The sequence below is a fragment of the Triticum dicoccoides genome, chromosome 6A (genome assembly GCF_002162155.2).
Source record: "Triticum dicoccoides isolate Atlit2015 ecotype Zavitan chromosome 6A, WEW_v2.0, whole genome shotgun sequence".
Classification (NCBI taxonomy): domain Eukaryota; kingdom Viridiplantae; phylum Streptophyta; class Magnoliopsida; order Poales; family Poaceae; genus Triticum; species Triticum dicoccoides.
The window spans coordinates 469,609,274-469,628,759 of record NC_041390.1 but is presented as its reverse complement, the minus strand read 5'-3'; the positions used below and the strand labels follow the sequence as shown (position 1 = coordinate 469,628,759).

The 19,486-nt window shown below is 49.0% G+C and overlaps 1 pseudogene; it reads left to right on the top strand.

Moving 5' to 3' along the window:
* The first annotated feature begins 10,151 nt into the window (after window positions 1–10,151).
* LOC119318862 overlaps window positions 10,152–19,486 on the top strand; it is a 41,185-nt pseudogene continuing 31,850 nt past the window's right edge.

Below are 19,486 nucleotides of genomic sequence, written 5' to 3'. Positions count from 1 at the left end.
AGTCGATTTGTTTTTCTTAAGTAAGCTTGGGTATTTAATAATATCTGCCAGCTTTATGCATTTATGGTTTTATTTTTGCGACTCTTTCCGCTTTTCTTAAGAGTTTTACAAAAATATTTTTCCCAGAGTGAAAAATGTCTCGTCCTTGGACACGTTCCATGCCAACTCCACCAGAGGAAATTCATGATACTCAACCCAACAATGAGTTCACTCAGGGACAGTCAAGCCAACAAGGCAGTGAATCGGCACTTTCACAAATGTGCCACCTTTATGAACAGAGTCAGCAACAACATCGCGAGATGATGAACCAAGTCATCAACATGGGGAATCATCATGGACAGTATCAGCAACATTCCAAGTTATCTGAGCTACAGAAGACACGTCCTCAAACATTTTCTCACACTGACAAGCCTCTTGAAGCCGAGGACTGGCTTCGAGATATGGAGAGGAAATTAATTATTGCAAAGTGTTCAGATCTCGAGAAAGTACTATATGCTCCACACTATCTCACAGGAGCAGCCGCATCGTGGTGGGAGAATTTTCTGCACATGCATCCCAACGAAAATGACATAACCTGGGATGATTTCAAGGAAGGTTTCCGTGGTGCACATATTCCTAAGAGTATTATGAAAATTAAGAAGAGAGAATTTGATGACCTCAAACAAAGGAACATGACAGTGTCAGATTACAACAGTCAATTTACCCTATTATCCCGCTACGCCAATGAGGAGCGTATGACTGAAATCAAGAAGATGGAGAAATTCCTTGACGGTCTGGCGCCCGCACTTAAATGCCAACTGGTCGTGCACACTTTTCCTGATTTTAAAACGCTGGTGGACAAGGCCATTACTCTGGAAAATGAGAGACGCGGTCTGGAAGATATCCGCAAGCGAAAAAGGGACCAGACTAATCACACTCGCAATCACCGAAGCAAGATAGATTTTAAAAAGGATGGGACACCCAAATTCTCATCCAATGTCTCACGCCCAATCAAGAATTTTCATGCAAGGGACAAGGAATTCACCTATCGCCCCGGCGTTACTTGTTACGCTTGTGGAGAAGAAGGGCATTATGCCAAACAGTGCCCCAAGCCAAGGAACTCAACCCCAAAGCCGAACAACGGTGGCAATAATTCAGCGCCCAAACGAAACATTTTCAATCCCAACAATAACCACAGGAAGGGTCATCTGAACCACGTAACCAAAGAGGAGGCACAAAATGCTCCGGATATCGTACTCGGTACGTTTCCTGTCAACACAATACCTGCAATGGTTTTGTTTGATTCTGGAGCTTCTCACTCTTTCATCTCGAAAAGTTTTGCTTTGCAAAATAATTTTTCGATGCTTCCTTTGGAGAAATCCATAATAATCAAGTCCCCCGGGATTCAGCAAGTTTCTCAGAATTACTGTCAGAATGTGGTCATTGAGTTTGAAGGATTGGAGTTTTACGCAAATCTTATTGTATTGGAAAATAAAGGACTGGATGTCATCCTAGGGATGGATTGGCTAACCACCAATAAAGGTTTTATCGACTGTTTCAACAGGACCGTGATTCTCACACACCACCAAGGGAAGACAATAAGAGTATCAGCCAAGGAAGGAAAAAGACCCCGGCAACCGAGATTAAATAAGGTGGACGTTTCTGAGCTAAACAAGGTTCAAGTAGTGTGTGAATTTCCAGATGTATTCCCTGAAGAGCTGCCAGGCATGCCACCAGATCGAGAAATATAATTCCGCATTGAGCTAGCACCAGGAACCACCCCCATATACAAGAAACCATACAGAATGGCACCATCCGAGTTGATCGAATTGAAGAAGCAAATAAAGGAATTACTGGATAAAGGATACATTCGGGCCAGCTCCTCACCTTGGGGATCACCAATTTTATTTGCCAAGAAGAAGGATGGAACGCTGAGATTGTGTATCGACTATCGAGCACTTAACATGGTCACAGTCAAAAACAAATACCCGATGCCAAGGATAAACGATTTGTTTGATCAACTTGCTCAGGCCAAGGTATTCTCAAAAATTGACTTAAGGTCAGGATACCATCAATTGAAGGTACGAACGGAAGATATCCCCAAAACAGCCTTCACCTCTAGATATGGACTGTACGAGTTCACAGTGATGCCATTTGGATTAACTAACGCCCCGACATATTTTGTTCACCTCATGAACAAAGTATTTATGAAGTTTATGGACAAATTCGTCGTAGTATTCATCGACGATATTCTGGTATACTCCAAAACACCAGAAGAGCACGCAGAACATCTCAGGATTGTACTAGGAGAGCTAAGGAAACACCAATTGTATGCCAAGTTCAGCAAGTGCGAATTTTGGCTAAGACAAGTAGGTTTTCTAGGCCACGTGCTGACTCAAGACGGTATAGCAGTGGACCCAGAGAAAGTCAAGGCCGTACTTGACTGGAAGTCACCAGCCAGCGTAACAGACATACGAAGTTTCTTGGGAATGGCAGGATATTACCGCAGATTTATTGAAGGATTTTCCACCATATCCAAGCCTATGACACAGTTACTCAAGAAAGATAAGAAGTTTGAATGGACAGAAGCCTGCGAGAAAAGTTTCCAAGAGCTAAAGCGGAAATTAACAACAGCACCAGTATTAATTGTACCCGATATACACAAGAATTTCGAAGTATTTTGTGACGCATCCAGAAAGGGTCTCGGATGCGTGTTGATGCAAGAAGGCAAGGTTGTCGCCTACGCTTCAAGGCAACTTCACAAACACGAGGAAAATTATCCCACTCATGATTTAGAAATGGCAGCAGTTATTCATGCACTCAAGGAATGGAGGCATTTTCTACTTGGGAATCGATGTGAGATATATACGGATCACAAAAGCCTCAAATACATTTTTACGCAGCCAGAACTAAATTTACGGCAACGCCGCTGGTTGGAATTGGTAAAGGATTATGATGTTGGTATCCATTACCATCCAGGGAAAGCAAACGTAGTGGCCGATGCCCTGAGTCGGAACCCTAGCTCCGACGGGAACTATCTGCACAGCTTGAGGCCCGAATTCCATCAAGAATTTGTCAAGCTCAACTTGATAATGGTAGCAGAAGGCACCATATCAAACTTGGAAATACAACCACACCTTGTGGAGAAAATTAAAGAGGCTCAGTCCGGTCACCCCAGCATTGAAGGAATTAAAAGGAAGTTGAGTATGGGCAAGGCCTCGGAATTCGTCATAGACAATGAAGGAATATTATGGTACGGAGAAAGGCTATGCGTGCCAAACATAGAAGACCTTAAACAGCAAGTTTTAACTGAAGCACACACCACTCCATATTCGATCCACCCTGGAGGAACCAAAATGTATAAGGATATTCAGGAAAGATTTTGGTGGCACGGTATGAAGAGGGACATAGCCGCTTTCATTGCATGTTGCGACTCATGTCAACGCATAAAAGCTGAACATCAGAGACCAGCCGGACTACTGCAACCTAACAAAATACCTGAGTGGAAATGGGATGAAATAGGGATGGATTTTATTGTCGGATTACCTCGGTCACGACACGGGAATGATGCCATATGGGTCATCACTGACAGGTTGACCAAGGTAGCACACTTTATTCCAGTGAAGATAACCTACACCACTCAGAGGCTTGCCAGGATTTATCTTTCCCGCATAGTCTGTCTGCACGGTGTCCCGAAGACTATAATTTCCGACAGAGGCACTCAGTTCGTCTCAAGATTTTGGGAGCAATTACAACAGGCTCTGGGAACCCAACTAGCCTTCAGTACCGCATACCATCCACAGACTGATGGACAAACAGAACGCGTAAACCAGGTTTTAGAAGACATGCTGAGAGCATGTGTCCTCACCTATGGAACCAGTTGGGAGGACATCCTGCCATATGCCGAGTTCGCATACAACAACAGTTACCAGGCCAGCCTACAAATGGCTCCTTTCGAAGCCCTATACGGAAGGAGATGTCGTACCCCGTTAAATTGGTCAGAGACCGGAGACAGCCGCATCTTCGGACCAGATATGCTCAGAGAAGCCGAGGAAAAAGTCAAGCTAATCAGGGACCGACTTAAGACCGCTCAAAGTCGACAGAAAAGTTATTATGATCAGAAACATCGTAGGGTCAGCTTCGAACCCGGTGAATTCGTATACTTGAGAGTATCCCCGATGAGAGGATTGCAATGATTTAAGATTAAAGGAAAATTAGCACCAAGATTCATTGGACCATTTTGCATAGTGGCACGAAGAGGCACTGTAGCCTACCAGCTAGACTTACCCGAAGACTTGTCCGACATTCACGACGTGTTCCACGTCTCTCAATTAAGGAAGTGCGTAAGCAACCCAGAGAAACAAGTATCTCATGAGAACATTGACATACAGCCAGACCTCACTTATCGAGAACGTACCATAAGAATATTAGAGGAGTCTGAAAGGAGGACCCGACAGAAAACCATCAAGTTTTTCAAAGTCCAGTGGAGCAATCACACCGACAGTGAAGCAACTTGGGAAAGCGAGGATTTTCTTCGGACAGAGCATCCACACTTATTTAAGTATCAGCTGAAATCTCGGGGACGAGATTTTTCCTAAGGGGGTAGGTGTTGTGACACTCCAAAATTTTTATTTGGTTTTTATCAAAACTTTGTGGTTTTGAGGAGAGACCTTTTTAAAATTTTTCTTTTTCAGAAAAACCTTCCTCTTAAAAACCTCCTTTTTGCCTTGGCAGGGTTTTTAATTCTTTCAAATTTTGGTGGTTGATCTTTTGCAAACTTTTTCTCTGTTAGTTCCCTCTAAAGATGTAATCTTTTTGGGAGTTTTAATTTGTTTTATTTTTAAGTGAAGCTCTATGAAAATTTGGGTTTTTCTTATCTTTGAAGCCACCCTTGGCTTTGTATTTTTGGCCATGAGATAAAACCCCTCCAAAACCTCCCCTCCCCCTTGTGATCAACCTAAATTCTCTGTCCCAACTAATCCAAACTGGTTTTTGGATTTTATTCTAATTATTTTCCCCCTCAATTCAATTCTGAAAATTATTTGGAGCCTGAGAGATTTTCAAAGCAAGTGCCCTATTGCATTTGAGTTTTGACCTCAAACCAATTCTCCTGGATTGTCCTTAGCATCCATAACCCAGAACCATCTTGATCCACTCCTCCTCTTTTCAAAATTTTCAAAATTCAGTCTCTGCAAGTTTGGACCAGATTTGCCAAATTTGGTGAAATTCATATCTACACTCCTCCAAAAATTCCACCAAAAATCAGGCAACCTATTTGAGCAATGAGAAGCCACTCCACCAAAAATCAGCTCAAGGAAAAATCCCTACATGCCTGGATCAATCTGTCGAACACCTTGCATGCACTGTTTTCCTTACACTTTCAGAAATTCAGTTTTCAGTTTCGACAGTTTCAGTCACGCGGCCACAGTGGACTTGGCACGTTGCTCGCGGCCTCGCTTGCTTGTCCGAAGCTTCACACGTGCACTTGGCGCGACCCTGGCGTCGGTGGCACCCTGGCCCGCCTGCGCCGCCGTGTCTTGCGGCGGCCGGCTCCCCGTAACGGCCGACAGGGAGGAGAATGGCGGCGCAACGCCGTTCGGCACCGCCCAAATCCTCTGGTGGCTCCGCGTGGCCTTCTCCGTGCCAGCGCACGCATGCGGCACCGTCGCCGTGGCGCAGCACGCACGGAGCGCGCTCTCTGCCGCCGACGGGCCCGTGCCACCCCGTTCCGTCGAGCTCGACCCAAACACCCAAACCCCGGCCAGTTTAGCACTAAAACGGACCCATTGAACCTCCGTGATGACGCTCGACTCCCTAACCACCCCGACCGAGCACTGCGCCACCGTAATCGCTCGCCGGAAATCTCCGTTCACGGCAACCGCCTTGGGCCGCCTATAAAAAGGGCCCCGAGCTCACCCTCGTGCACGCAGCATCACCACTCCTCACAAAAGCCCCACCAGGCCACTAGGGGGACCTCGAGGAGGTCTCCTTCCCCAGCTCCGGCCGCCCCGATCCGCCTCGGCCTCCAGCTCGATTCACTTCGGTGAGGCCACCTCCGGCGCCCAAACCTCGTCCGTAGCCCTCTCTTGCACCCAGTAGTCTAACCCCCACCTCAATTTAATCTTTGCAGCCCTCTCCGACGAGCTCCATCCACGCCCGAACCACCGTCCGCCGGAGTTGAGACCACCGTCGACGTGGTGCTCACCGGCGACCAACACCACCACCCACCGTTGCGGAAGGACACGGTGAGCACATTGGTAACCTCTGATCCCCATGCCTCGCCGTGGATCGCCGCCGGCGACCACAGCAGCTCTCGGGCGCCGACGAGCCTCGTCCCTCCCATTTGAAAATTTAAACATGACAAGTGGGACCCGCTGTCAGCCTCTCTGTCCTTTCTAAACGAAGCGTTATCTGAAAACGCCTGCTGCCAAATGCGTTTTCTCTTCGGGCTGGCGTAGTCGCTACCGAAGCGTTTTCTATTTTTATAAACTAGCCCCTGGAAATCTTCTGTTTCATTACAGATAAGTCCCTGGACAAAAACCCTTATAACTTTTAATCAGAAAAGTATTTTTGATTGATTCTTTTTCTGTTCTCTTTAAAATTTTGTCTAGTTTTTTGTCAGATTTATTTGAAAAATATTTGGTTTACCTTCTGTGCTCTCCTTGGTATTTACGTTAGCGCATATATTTTCTTTAAACCGTAGATACCGAAGGAGGTGACGGAGCCGCGAACTTCACCGAGCTAGGCTCCGACTACTCTGAACCAGGCAAGCATGTTTGAACTTTTGATATGATGAGTGTCTCGGCATGTTTTGCATTTAGTTAGTTTCATGGCATGTTGGTGAGCATACCGATGAACGTTATTTTATGTGATAATAAGGTGAGTGAGTTCAATGATCCATACGTGGATGAATGTGAATATGAATGGCCATGTGTTGGCATGAGGATGGGTACGATGGCAGTGTTGTAGCATGCCAGTCTTACGCCAGACTATGTGACTTCAGTGTCAAACCATATCGGTCCAGTACCTATCATTTCCTTCCTTGTACTACCACATGTTTTCCGCAAGGAATATGGTTTAGTAAGTTGCAAACCACTTTCATGGTACACACCAAAGAGGAGAGGCCGTGATGATGGTTCCATGGCCCTGGATTAAAGCCAGTCATCCGGTCAGGGGGCATGGGTGTTTCCGGTTGGGACCGAGAGGGGGGCACCCCTTAGAGCGCGCGTATATAAATTTGATCGCATGCTATTCGAGATTGTGATCTCCCCGTCTCAAAAGTTTTTCTTGGACGATGACTAGGGTGATTCCTAGCATCGAGAGGTAGAATGGGTGTGTACCGGTTAGCTGTGTTTTCTTCCGAAATACCATAAACGGAACTAGTCCTTCGTGACTACGGAAATCCGTTGACTGTGGGAAAATTTTTGTACAAACTCTGCAGAGTCATATATTCCTCCAAATCATCTCTTCCATGTCAAGTTTCGTTCCATCTTATCCTAATCAATTGTCAGCTTTGATGACAGAGACTCCGGTGAATCGCATGAGTGCTAAGTCCGATTGAATGATTATCCCTGTGGATGGACTAACCCGTTTATTCTCATGGATTGAATGTTTATTATGAGTATTGTTTACTGGTGAATTTAAAGCCCTTTCTGCGATGTCGCTCAGACGTCCGACTGTGGCATTTCATTTAAAGCCCTTTCTGCGATGTCGCTCAGACGTCCGACTGTGGCATTTCATTTAAAGCCCTTTCTGCGATGTCGCTCAGACGTCCGACTGTGGCATTTCTTTTAAAGCCCTTTCTGCGATGTCGCTTAGACGTCCGACTGTGGCATTACTTTTAAAGCCCTTTCTGCGATGTCGCTCAGACATCCGACCGTGGCATTTCTTTTAAAGCCCTTTATGTGGTGTCGCTAAGATGCCCGACTGTGGCATCATTTTCCTTATTTTTATTTGTTCACCTTTCGAGGCGTCGCTTCAGACACCCGATCGGTCCTTATTTATGTTCTGTGGAATTTCAGGCGGACTACCGCCGTTTCCCTTTTTACTTACCCGTTATGCCAATTTTATTTATTGTGCATTAAGGAATTAATCATGTTGCATCCATGCATGCATTTGTTATATCTTACGTCTGAACTGTCTTGCGAGTACTTTCAAAGTACTCACTGGCTTGTTGATTTGGCCAGATGCTGACGAAGGCGATCTCATGGATGAAGAGTTCGATAGCGAGTCCGACACTTAGAGGAGTCCTAGTCAGTCTCGTGCGACCCTGGATTTGGCCACTGTTTTATATCCGCTTCCGCTACCAAATAAATTTATCGAGCCTCACCTCGACGTTCGATGAAATGATATTCTTAGAGTCTTGTATTTCCCTTCCCGCTGTGCTTTTCCACCACCAACCTATCCATGAGTCAGTAGTATGTCTCCACACCACTGTGTCCTGTCCGCCATTATGTATGATTATTGGCGTGCTTGTAATAATTTGGTTGAGCGACCGCAGTTCAACCCTGTAATATATTTTATGCTACTGGCTTATTGTATCAAGAAATTGTCTACCAGTGAGGAGGATTTCTCTCATACTGGACTCAAAAACTGGTTTATCAATAAATATTTTTATTGGAAAACCGGTCGTGACACCAAAATATCCGGATATGGCGCGACCGATGGGTGCCGAGGAAACCCTCGCGCCAACCTATCACGCAGCAAGGCACCTGCCGGCTGAGGAGAGTGGCGGAGCTTCTCGCGGCGGATGGGTCCTGGCGTATGGATCTTCTCCGCCGACACTTCCTCCCAGCGGACGTCGATGCAATATCCAGCATTTGCACCTCGCCTCGCTGCACCGACGACATCATTGCCTGGGCGCCAGAGAAGAACGGTATCTTCACCGTTCGTTCTGCTTATCGGTTGGCCATGGACGAGCGCGAGCGTCCATTGGCCACCGCCATGAGCAGGGCACCGGATGCTCGTCGCGCCATCTGGAAGACCATATGGGGGTGCCCTGCTCCCCCAAAGGTACGCGTGTTTGCTTGGCGGATTTTGACCAACTCTCTAGCTACTTGGGCAAATAAATTTTCACGTCATCTTGAGCTTTCTGACATATGTCCCATTTGTGGTGTGGAATGAGAGGATGGGTTCCATGCGATGTGCAGGTGCCCCTTTGTGAAGGAACTTTGGCATGCCATTGCGCTAGATTGGGTCATCCCGAGGATTGAATCCATTCGCAACACGGGGCCAGAATGGTTGTTCACCCTCCTTGAGCCTTTGGATGAGATGACGTGTATGATCGTATTGATGATCATGTGGAGGACTTGGCACGTGCGAAATGAGATCACGCATGAAAAACAGCCACTTCCAAGTGAGTCCTCTTGGCGGTTTCTACATGGATATATCAGCTCTTTATTGTGCCTCAAGCAGTACCCCAATGATGATGTTGTGAAGGGGAAAATGGTGATCAATGATGCGCCACCAGCACATACAGCCAGCACCCTAGCTAAAGAGGAGCTGAGTTGGGTCGCTCCTACTACAAGATGGACCAAGTTGAACACGGACGGAAGCTTCATACCGGCTATAGGTATGGCGGGAGGTGGGATGATCCTCCAGTACACTAAGTGAAACATCATATTTAGCGCTTGCCATGAACTCCGTACTTGTGGCGACGCGGTGGGCGCCGAGCTCGTAGCGTGTAGGGAGGGGCTGGAGAGCTAGCCTTCCGTCGGACGATGCTGCCAATTTCAGTAGAACTAGATAGTTCTGAGGCAGTGTCGCTAATCATAGAAAATTCCGATGATAGATCAACACATCACTTCGTGATCCGGGAGATTAAAAGCTTGGCTTCAACTAAGGATAGGGAGATTTCTTTTCCTCTTTGTCGTCGTTCGCAAAATAAAGTTAGCCATGAACTTGCTGCTTATGGCCGTAGTACCCCCGAACCGCAGTGTGGTTGTACTCGGGGTTAGACTTCATTGTAAACTTGGTTGTGGCTGAGAGGCCCTCGTGAGTAATGAAAATCTCCTTTACCCCCGCAAAAAAGCAAGCAAAACCTGCTTTGTTTGTGTTGAGCGAGATCGATTGGTACCCGCACGCGAACTCTAAACCCTAGGGTTTCCTCACGTAAAAAAGAGGCCGCGAGGGTTAGGAAAACTATGCAAGGTGCGTACCATAGTGAGATTGAGATGGATTCCAAGAAGGGTAGGTCCAAGATGCAGATGGATACGGGGGCTACAACTACAAGCAAGGATACGGCGGCTGGGAAGCAGAAGACGAGGGTTTAGGGTTGGTGCTCTAGCTCCTGGCTCGCGCACTCCACCGCCGGCCACTCCGGCCCCGACGTACACCACTCTCGACGGCGGCCACCCCGACCCCGCCGCCCACCTCCACCCTACGCATGGCCTCCCCTCCACCGGCGGTCGCGGCCGCGAGCTTCGCTGGTTGGATTCAAGCCCCTCTGCCGCTGGATCTGCAAGCCCCGCCGCGCCTCGCTCCTTCCGGGCCATGCTCTGCGAGGAGCCCCTCGCGTCTTCCGAGGGTGACTCGCAGCCTCTGCAACGCCTCGAGCCGAGATCCGAGGTCCACCGCGTCAGCCCTGAGGCGCCTTGGGAGTCCGCGCGCGGCCGTAAGCGGCCCCGCCGGTGCTCCCCCCGTCGCCGCCAGGCGGATCCCATCCCTCCGCGGCTGCGCCCGGCGAGTGCCCGCGCTGCTACAGCACCGCCCACCCGCGCTCGAAGTGCCGCCGTGCCATTTGTTGCCGCCGCTGCAGGTTCCCGGGCCATGTTGCACGCGACTGCACTAACCCGCGCTCTCCGGCCTCGTCTGCTGAGCCGCCATCCAAGCGTCGATGCGGCTCCTCGCCGCGACCATGCCTTCCCCCAGCCTCGTCCTCTCCCGCGAGCGTGGGCGCGAGTGCCGCCGGCCCAAGCAACCCCGCGTCTTCCGGGTGTGGGGGCCGGTCCTCGCCTGCCTCTGCTTCGCCGTCGCGCTCTTCCCAGTGCAACCCCTCCACCTCCTCGAGCAAGACGCCTGTCGTGCTCTCCGGCTACCCTGCCCTCCGCCCCGCATCTGCCGTGTGCTACCTGCCGCACACGGCCAGGCTGGTCGCCACCGAGAAGGAGCTGCGGGAGCGCGCCCTTACGGCCACTGTTGCTGGCAACCGCTCTGGCATTGGTCGCGAGGAGGTCGCTGGGCTGCTGCGCGAGAGATTCAGCCTCGCCGATGACGAGTTCTCCGTCCACAGCCGTGGCCACGACGAGTTCCTCCTAAAGTTCTCCTCGATCGAGGCCCGAGCCAGGGTGGCCCTGCGCTCGGTGCGCTTGCCACGCTTCCGACTCATCGTCCACCCCTGGAGTCACTCCGCTGGCTGCGAGCCGGTGCAGCTGCGATTTCGGGTGGAGGTCGAGATCGTCGGCCTTCCCGACCAGGCGTGGCACCGTTCCTCCGTCGAATCCATGCTCTCCCCGTTCCTCGAGATCGAGCACCTCCTCCCCTTCACCCATGACGGCAGCGACATGTCCCGATTCAGATTCTCGGCCTGGACCACGAATCCCGATGCCATCCCGCGCTCGACCGACCTGCTGCTCCCGGAGCCAGACGCCGTCAATGCAGATGCTGACCCCGACCGCGCCGAGCGCTTCGTCCGGCGCACGCTCCGCAAGCCGGTGCAGATCTTGGTCACCGCCTCGGAGGATTTCTGCCGGCCGGTGCCTCCACCTGCACGGCCGCGCTCGCCGGGCGGCACCAATGACGGTGACGCGAACCCCCCGTCACCCCCGCTCCCTCCGCGCTGGCCCCGGCGACACGAGTTCCCGCCGCTCCCCTCTCGGGCGTCCCCGCCCGGCACCCGCCGCACTAGGACCGCCGGCCAGGGCCAACGCCGCCGCCGAGGTACGCGTCCTCCGTACCACGGTTGGCGGGGCATTCTGGGGCCCCACCCACCCATGGACCCAATCCCTGCTGGCGGGCCCGCGCTTAGCCAACGGATAATTGCTACCACGCCCGGGTCCACGCTGGACGGCCGTCTGTCCACCTCGGGCTCACCAGTCAACGGTTTGACGCGCTCCTCGCTACGAGACATCCAATCGCTGCCATCCCAGGTCAGCTTTGGCGAGCACGGGCTTGCCACTTGTCAGTCCTCTGCGCCCGACCAGACACCGCCAGGCCCATCACCGGTGCCAGCCCTTGCGCTCGATGCCCCACGCTCCCCCGACAAAGCTGCTTCTGTTGATTCTGCCGCCGACAGGCCAGAGATTCCAACCCACCGTGCCAATCCCATCTCCCAACCGGCCTGCGGCCTGCAGGCGGCGCAGCCCAGGCCCACCGTGGCGCAGACAGAGCCTACCCCACCCCCCGCCCACGTGCTACAGGCCCAGGCCTTCGTGGTGCCGGTCAGCGCCATGCATGTCCCTGCGATGCTGGAGCCAACCCAGGCGCATGACGTGGATTGTGGGCCCAACACCTGTCAGGCCATAATCATTGCGCCATGCACCACGGACGGGATCCCAACCATTGATGGCCACGATCACGCGGTTGGGGAGCGCTTGGAGCGGTTCGTCTCCTCGGTGCAGCGCCCCAACGAACCAGTCCTCCCGCCCCCGCCTCCGCGCCGACGCTGCAACGCCGTCCCGCTAGATTTCACGCCTCGTCGCAGTGGACGCGTTGCCAAGGCTGATCGTGGCCTCGACTCTGAGATGAAGGCAAAGCGGGTGCTCCTACACCGCCTTGGCCTGCTGCAGCACGATGAACCAATCTCTAACTCCATCCTCGAGAAGTACGCGCGCATGTTTGATCGCCCACTGGCCGCCGACATGATCGCCGCACTCGCAGACTACCATGGCTGGGAGGTGCCGGCCAACCCCGACGACTCGCTGCATGCCCCACCCGCGCTCATCACCGAGGCCTAACTTCTGTTGCTCCTCCCCACCGAGACAACACTAGTTTTCCAATGGAGTACAACCTAAGGGCTATATTTTGGAACGTGCGGGGTCTAAACTGCCCTGCTAAGCGTAGCGCTGTTCGCTCCGTCATCCGTTCGGCCAACCCATGTATCGCATGTCTTCAGGAAACAAAGATCGCTGCCTTCTCGTCGCCCCTCGTATGCGAAACGTTGGGCGCTCTGTTTGCCGCCTACTTCTTCCTCCCGGCCACGGATACACGCGGCGGCATTCTTCTTGCATGGCAGAACGACATCGTCTCCCTCTCCCATCCAACCATCGCCGACCACTTCATCAACGCGCTGGTGACCCCCCGCGACGGCAGCCCACACTGGTGGGTGACGGGAGTTTACGGGCCCCAAGAGGAGTCGGACAAGATCGCCTTCCTCGCCGACCTGCACGACACGAGATCTTGCTGCGCCGGGCCTTGGCTTATTGGGGGCGACTTCAACAGGATCGCGAATGTCGAGGACAAGAACAACGGGAATCTGCATCGGGCTACCATGCGCCGCTTTAGGCATTTCATCGCCGATGAGGAGCTTCAGGACATCTATCTACAAGGCCGACGCTACACCTGGTCTAACGAACGCGAGGCGCCGACCCTCGAGCGCATCGACCGCGTTCTTGTTGGGTTTCGTAGTAATTTCAAAAAATTTCCTACGCACACGCAAGATCATGGTGATGCATAACAACGAGAGGGGAGAGTGTGATCTACGTACCCTTGTAGATCGACAACGGAAGCGTTTGGTTGATGTAGTCGTACGTCTCCATGGCCCGACCGATCAAGCACCGAAACTACGGCACCTCCGAGTTCTAGCACACGTTCAGCTCGATGACGATCCCCGGACTCCGATCCAGCAAAGTGTCGGGGAAGAGTTCCGTCAGCACGACGGCGTGGTGACGATCTTGATGCACTACCATCGCAGGGCTTCGCCTAAGCACCGCTACAATATTATCGAGGACTATGGTGGAAGGGGGCACCGCACACGGCTAAGAATATGATCACGTGGATCAACTTGTGTGTCTAGGGGTGCCCCCTGCCCCCGTATATAAAGGAGCAAGGGGAAGAGGCCGGCCGGCCCTATAGGTGCGCCAAGGAGGAGTCCTCCTCCTAGTAGGAGTAGGACTCCTACTAGGAGGGGGAAGGAAGTGGGGAGGGAGAGGGAAAGGGGGGCGCCCCCCCCCCTCTCCTAGTCCAATTCGGACCAAGGGGGGAGGAGGCGCGCGGCCCACCTTTGGCTGCCCCTCTCTCTTTCCACTAAGGCCCATATGGCCCATTACTTCTCCCGGCGGGGTTCTGGTAACCCTCCGGCTCTCCGGTTTTCTCCGAAATCACCCGGAACACTTCCGGTGTCCGAATATAGCCGTCCAATATATCAATCTTTATGTCTCGACCATTTCGAGACTCCTCGTCATGTCCGTGATCACATCCGGGACTCCGAACAAACTTTGGTACATCAAAACTCATAAACTCATAATATAACTGTCATCGAAACCTTAAGCGTGCGGACCCTACGGGTTCAAGAACAATATAGACATGACCGAGACACGTCTCCGGTCAATAACCAATAGCGGAACCTGGATGCTCATATTGGCTCCTACATATTCTACGAAGATCCTTATCGGTCAAACCGCATAACAACATACGTTGTTCCCTTTGTCATCAGTATGTTACTTGCCCGAGATTCGATCGTCGATATCTCAATACCTAGTTCAATCTCGTTACCGGCAAGTCTCTTTACTCGTTCTGTAATACATCATCTCGCAACTAACTCATTAGTTGCAATGCTTGCAAGGCTTATGTGATGTGCATTACCGAGAGGGCCCAGAGATACCTCTCCGACAATCGGAGTGACAAATCCTAATCTCGAAATACGCCAACCCAACATGCACCTTTGGAGACACCTGTAGAGCACCTTTATAATCACCCATTTACGTTGTGACGTTTGGTAGTACACAAAGTGTTCCTCCGGCAAACAGGAGTTGCATAATCTCATAGTCATAGGAACATGTATAAGTCATGAAGAAAGCAATAGCAACATACTAAACGATCGGGTGCTAAGCTAATGGAATGGGTCATGTCAATCAGATCATTCACCTAATGATGTGATCCCGTTAATCAAATAACAACTCTTTGTTCATGGTTAGGAAACATAACCATCTTTGATTAACGAGCTAGTCAAGTAGAGGCATACTAGTGACACTCTGTTTGTCTATGTATTCACACATGTATTATGTTTCCGGTTAATACAATTCTAGCATGAATAATAAACATTTATCATGATATAAGGAAATAAGTAATAACTTTATTATTGCCTCTAGGGCATATTTCCTTCAGTCTCCCACTTGCACCAGAGTCAATAATCTAGATTACACAGTAATGATTCTAACACCCATGGAGCTTTGGTGTTGATCATGTTTTGCTCGTGGAAGAGGCTTAGTCAACGGGTCTGCAACATTCAGATCCGTATGTATCTTGCAAATCTCTATGTCTCCCACCTGGACTAGATCCCGGATGGAATTGAAGCGTCTCTTGATGTGCTTGGTTCTCTTGTGAAATCTGGATTCCTTTGCCAAGGCAATTGCACCAGTATTGTCACAAAAGATTTTCATTGGACCCGATGCACTAGGTATGACACCTAGATCGGACATGAACTCCTTCATCGAGAATCCTTCATTTGCTGCTTCCGAAGCAGCTATGTACTCCGCTTCACATGTAGATCCCGCTACAACGCTTTTTTTAGAACTGCACCAACTGACAGCTCCACCGTTTAATGTAAACACGTATCCGGTTTGCGATTTAGAATCGCCCGGATCAGTGTCAAAGCTTGCATCAACGTAACCTTTTATGATGAGCTCTTTGTCACCTCCATATATGAGAAACATATCCTTAGTCCTTTTCAGGTATTTCAGGATGTTCTTGACCGCTGTCCAGTGATCCACTCCTGGATCACTTTGGTACCTCCCTGCTAGACTTATAGCAAGGCACACATCAGGTCTGCTACACAGCATTGCATACATGATAGAGCCTATGGCTGAAGCATAGGGAACATCTTTCATTTTCTCTCTATCTTCTAAAGTGGTCGGGCATTGAGTCTTACTCAACTTCACACCTTGTAACACAGGCAAGAACCCTTTCTTTGCTTGATCCATTTTGAACTTCTTCAAAACTTTGTCAAGGTATGTGCTTTGTGAAAGTCCAATTAAGCGTTTTGATATATCTCTATAGATCTTAATGCCTAATATGTAAGCAGCTTCACCGAGGTCTTTCATTGAAAAACTCTTATTCAAGTATCCCTTTATGCTATCCAGAAATTCTATATAATTTCCAATTAGTAATATGTCATCCACATATAATATCAGAAATGCTACAGAGCTTCCACTCACTTTCTTGTAAATACAGGCTTCTCCAAAAGTCTGTATAAAACCAAATGCTTTGATCACACTATCAAAGCGTTTATTCCAACTCCGAGAGGCTTGCACCAGTCCATAAATGGATCGCTGGAGCTTGCACACTTTGTTAGCTCCCTTTGGATCGACAAAACCTTCTGGTTGCATCATATACAACTCTTCTTCCAGAAATCCATTTAGGAATGCAGTTTTGACATCCATCTGCCAAATTTCATAATCATAAAATGCGGCAATTGCTAACATGATTCGGACAGACTTAAGCATCGCTACGGGTGAGAAGGTCTCATCGTAGTCAATCCCTTGAACTTGCCAAAAACCTTTTGCAACAAGTCGAGCTTTGTAGACAGTAATATTACCGTCAGCGTCAGTCTTCTTCTTGAAGATCCATTTATTCTCAATTGCTTGCTGATCATCGGGCAAGTCAACCAAAGTCCATACTTTGTTCTCATACATGGATCCCATCTCAGATTTCATGGCTTCAAGCCATTTTGCGGAATCTGGGCTCACCATCGCTTCTTCATAGTTCGTAGGTTCATCATGATCTAGTAGCATGACTTCCAGAACAGGATTACCGTACCACTCTGGTGCGGATCTCACTCTGGTTGATCTACGAGGTTCAGTAGTGTCTTGTTCTGAAGTTTCATGATTATCATCATTAGCTTCCTCACTAACTGGTGTAGGTGTCACTGAAACAGTTTTCTGTGATGCACTACTTTCCAATAAGGGAGCAGGTACAGTTACCTCGTCAATTTCTACTTTCCTCCCACTCACTTCTTTCGAGAGAAACTCCTTCTCCAGAAAGTTTCCGAATTTAGCAACAAAAGTCTTGCCTTCAGATCTGTGATAGAAGGTGTATCCAATAGTTTCCTTTGGATATCCTATGAAGACACATTTCTCCGATTTGGGTTCGAGCTTATCAGGTTGAAGCTTTTTCACATAAGCATCGCAGCCCCAAACTTTCAGAAATGACAACTTTGGTTTCTTGCCAAACCACAGTTCATAAGGCGTCGTCTCAACGGATTTTGATGGTGCCCTATTTAACGTGAATGCGGCCGTCTCTAGAGCGTATCCCCAAAACGATAGCGGTAAATCAGTAAGAGACATCATAGATCGCACCATATCTAGTAAAGTACGATTACGACGTTCGGACACACCATTACGCTGTGGTGTTCCGGGTGGCGTGAGTTGCGAAACTATTCCGCATTGTTTCAAATGTACACCAAACTCGTAACTCAAATATTCTCCTCCACGATCAGATCGTAGAAACTTTATTTTCTTGTTACGATGATTTTCAACTTCACTCTGAAATTCTTTGAACTTTTCAAACATTTCAGACTTATGTTTCATTAAGTAGATATACCCATATCTGCTTAAGTCATCTGTGAAGGTGAGAAAATAACGATATCCGCCACGAGCCTCAATATTCATCGGACCACATACATCTGTATGTATGATTTCCAACAAATCTGTTACTCTCTCCATAGTACCGGAGAACGGCGTTTTAGTCATCTTGCCCATGAGGCACGGTTCGCAAGTACCAAGTGATTCATAATCAAGTGGTTCCAAAAGTCCATCAGTATGGAGTTTCTTCATGCGCTTTACACCGATATGACCTAAACGGCAGTGCCACAAATAAGTTGCACTATCATTATCAACTCTGCATCTTTTGGCTTCGACGCTATGAATATGTGTGTCACTACTATCGAGATTCATCAAAAATAGACCACTCTTTAAGGGTGCATGACCATAAAAGATATTACTCATATAAATAGAACAACCATTATTCTCAGATTTAAATGAATAATCGTCTCGCATCAAACAAGATCCAGATATAATGTTCATGCTTAACGCTGGCACCAAATAACAATTATTTAGGTCTAATATTAATCCCGAAGGTAGATGTAGAGGTAGCGTGCCGACTACGATCACATCGACTTTGGAACCGTTTCCCACGCGCATCGTCACCTCGTCCTTAGCCAATCTTCGCTTAATCCGTAGTCCCTGTTTCGAGTTGCAAATATTAGCAACAGAACCAGTATCAAATACCCAGGTGCTACTGCGAGCATTAGTAAGGTACACATCAATAACATGTATATCACATATACCTTTGTTCACCTTGCCATCCTTCTTATCCGCCAAATACTTGGGGCAGTTCCGCTTCCAATGACCAGTCTGCTTGCAGTAGAAGCACTCAGTTTCAGGCTTAGGTCCAGGTTTGGGTTTCTTCTCTTGAGTAGCAACTTGCTTGCTGTTCTTTTTGAAGTTCCCCTTCTTCTTCCCTTTGCCCTTTTTTCTTGAAACTAGTGGTCTTGTTGACCATCAACACTTGATGCTCCTTTTTGATTTCTACCTCCGCAGCTTTCAGCATTGCGAAGAGCTCGGGAATAGTCTTATTCATCCCTTGCATATTATAGTTCATCACGAAGCTCTTGTAGCTTGGTGGCAGTGATTGGAGAATTCTGTCAATGACGCAATCATCTGGAAGATTAACTCCCAATTGAATCAAGTGATTATTATACCCAGACATTTTGAGTATATGCTCACTGACAGAACTGTTCTCCTCCATCTTGCAGCTATAGAACTTATTGGAGACTTCATATCTCTCAATCCGGGCATTTGCTTGAAATATTAACTTCAACTCCTGGAACATCTCATATGCTCCATGACGTTCAAAACGTCGTTGAAGTCCCGATTCTAAGCCGTAAAGCATGGCACACTGAACTATCGAGTAGTCATCAGCTTTGCTCTGCCAGACGTTCATAACATCTGGTGTTGCTCCAGCAGCAGGCCTGGCACCCAGCGGTGCTTCCAGGACGTAATTCTTCTGTGCAGCAATGAGGATAATCCTCAAGTTACAGACCGAGTCCGTGTAATTGCTACCATCATCTTTCAACTTTGCTTTCTCAAGGAACGCATTAAAATTCAACGGAACAACAACATGAACCATCTATCTACAATCAAGCATAAACAAGCAAGATACTATCAGGTACTAAGTTTCATGATAAATTTAGGTTCAATTAATTTACTTAAAGAACTCCCACTTAGATAGACATCCCTCTAATCCTCTAAGTGATTACGTGATCCAAATCAACTAAACCATGTCCGATCATCACGTGAGATGGAGTAGTTTCATTGGTGAACATCACTATGTTGATCATATCTACTATATGATT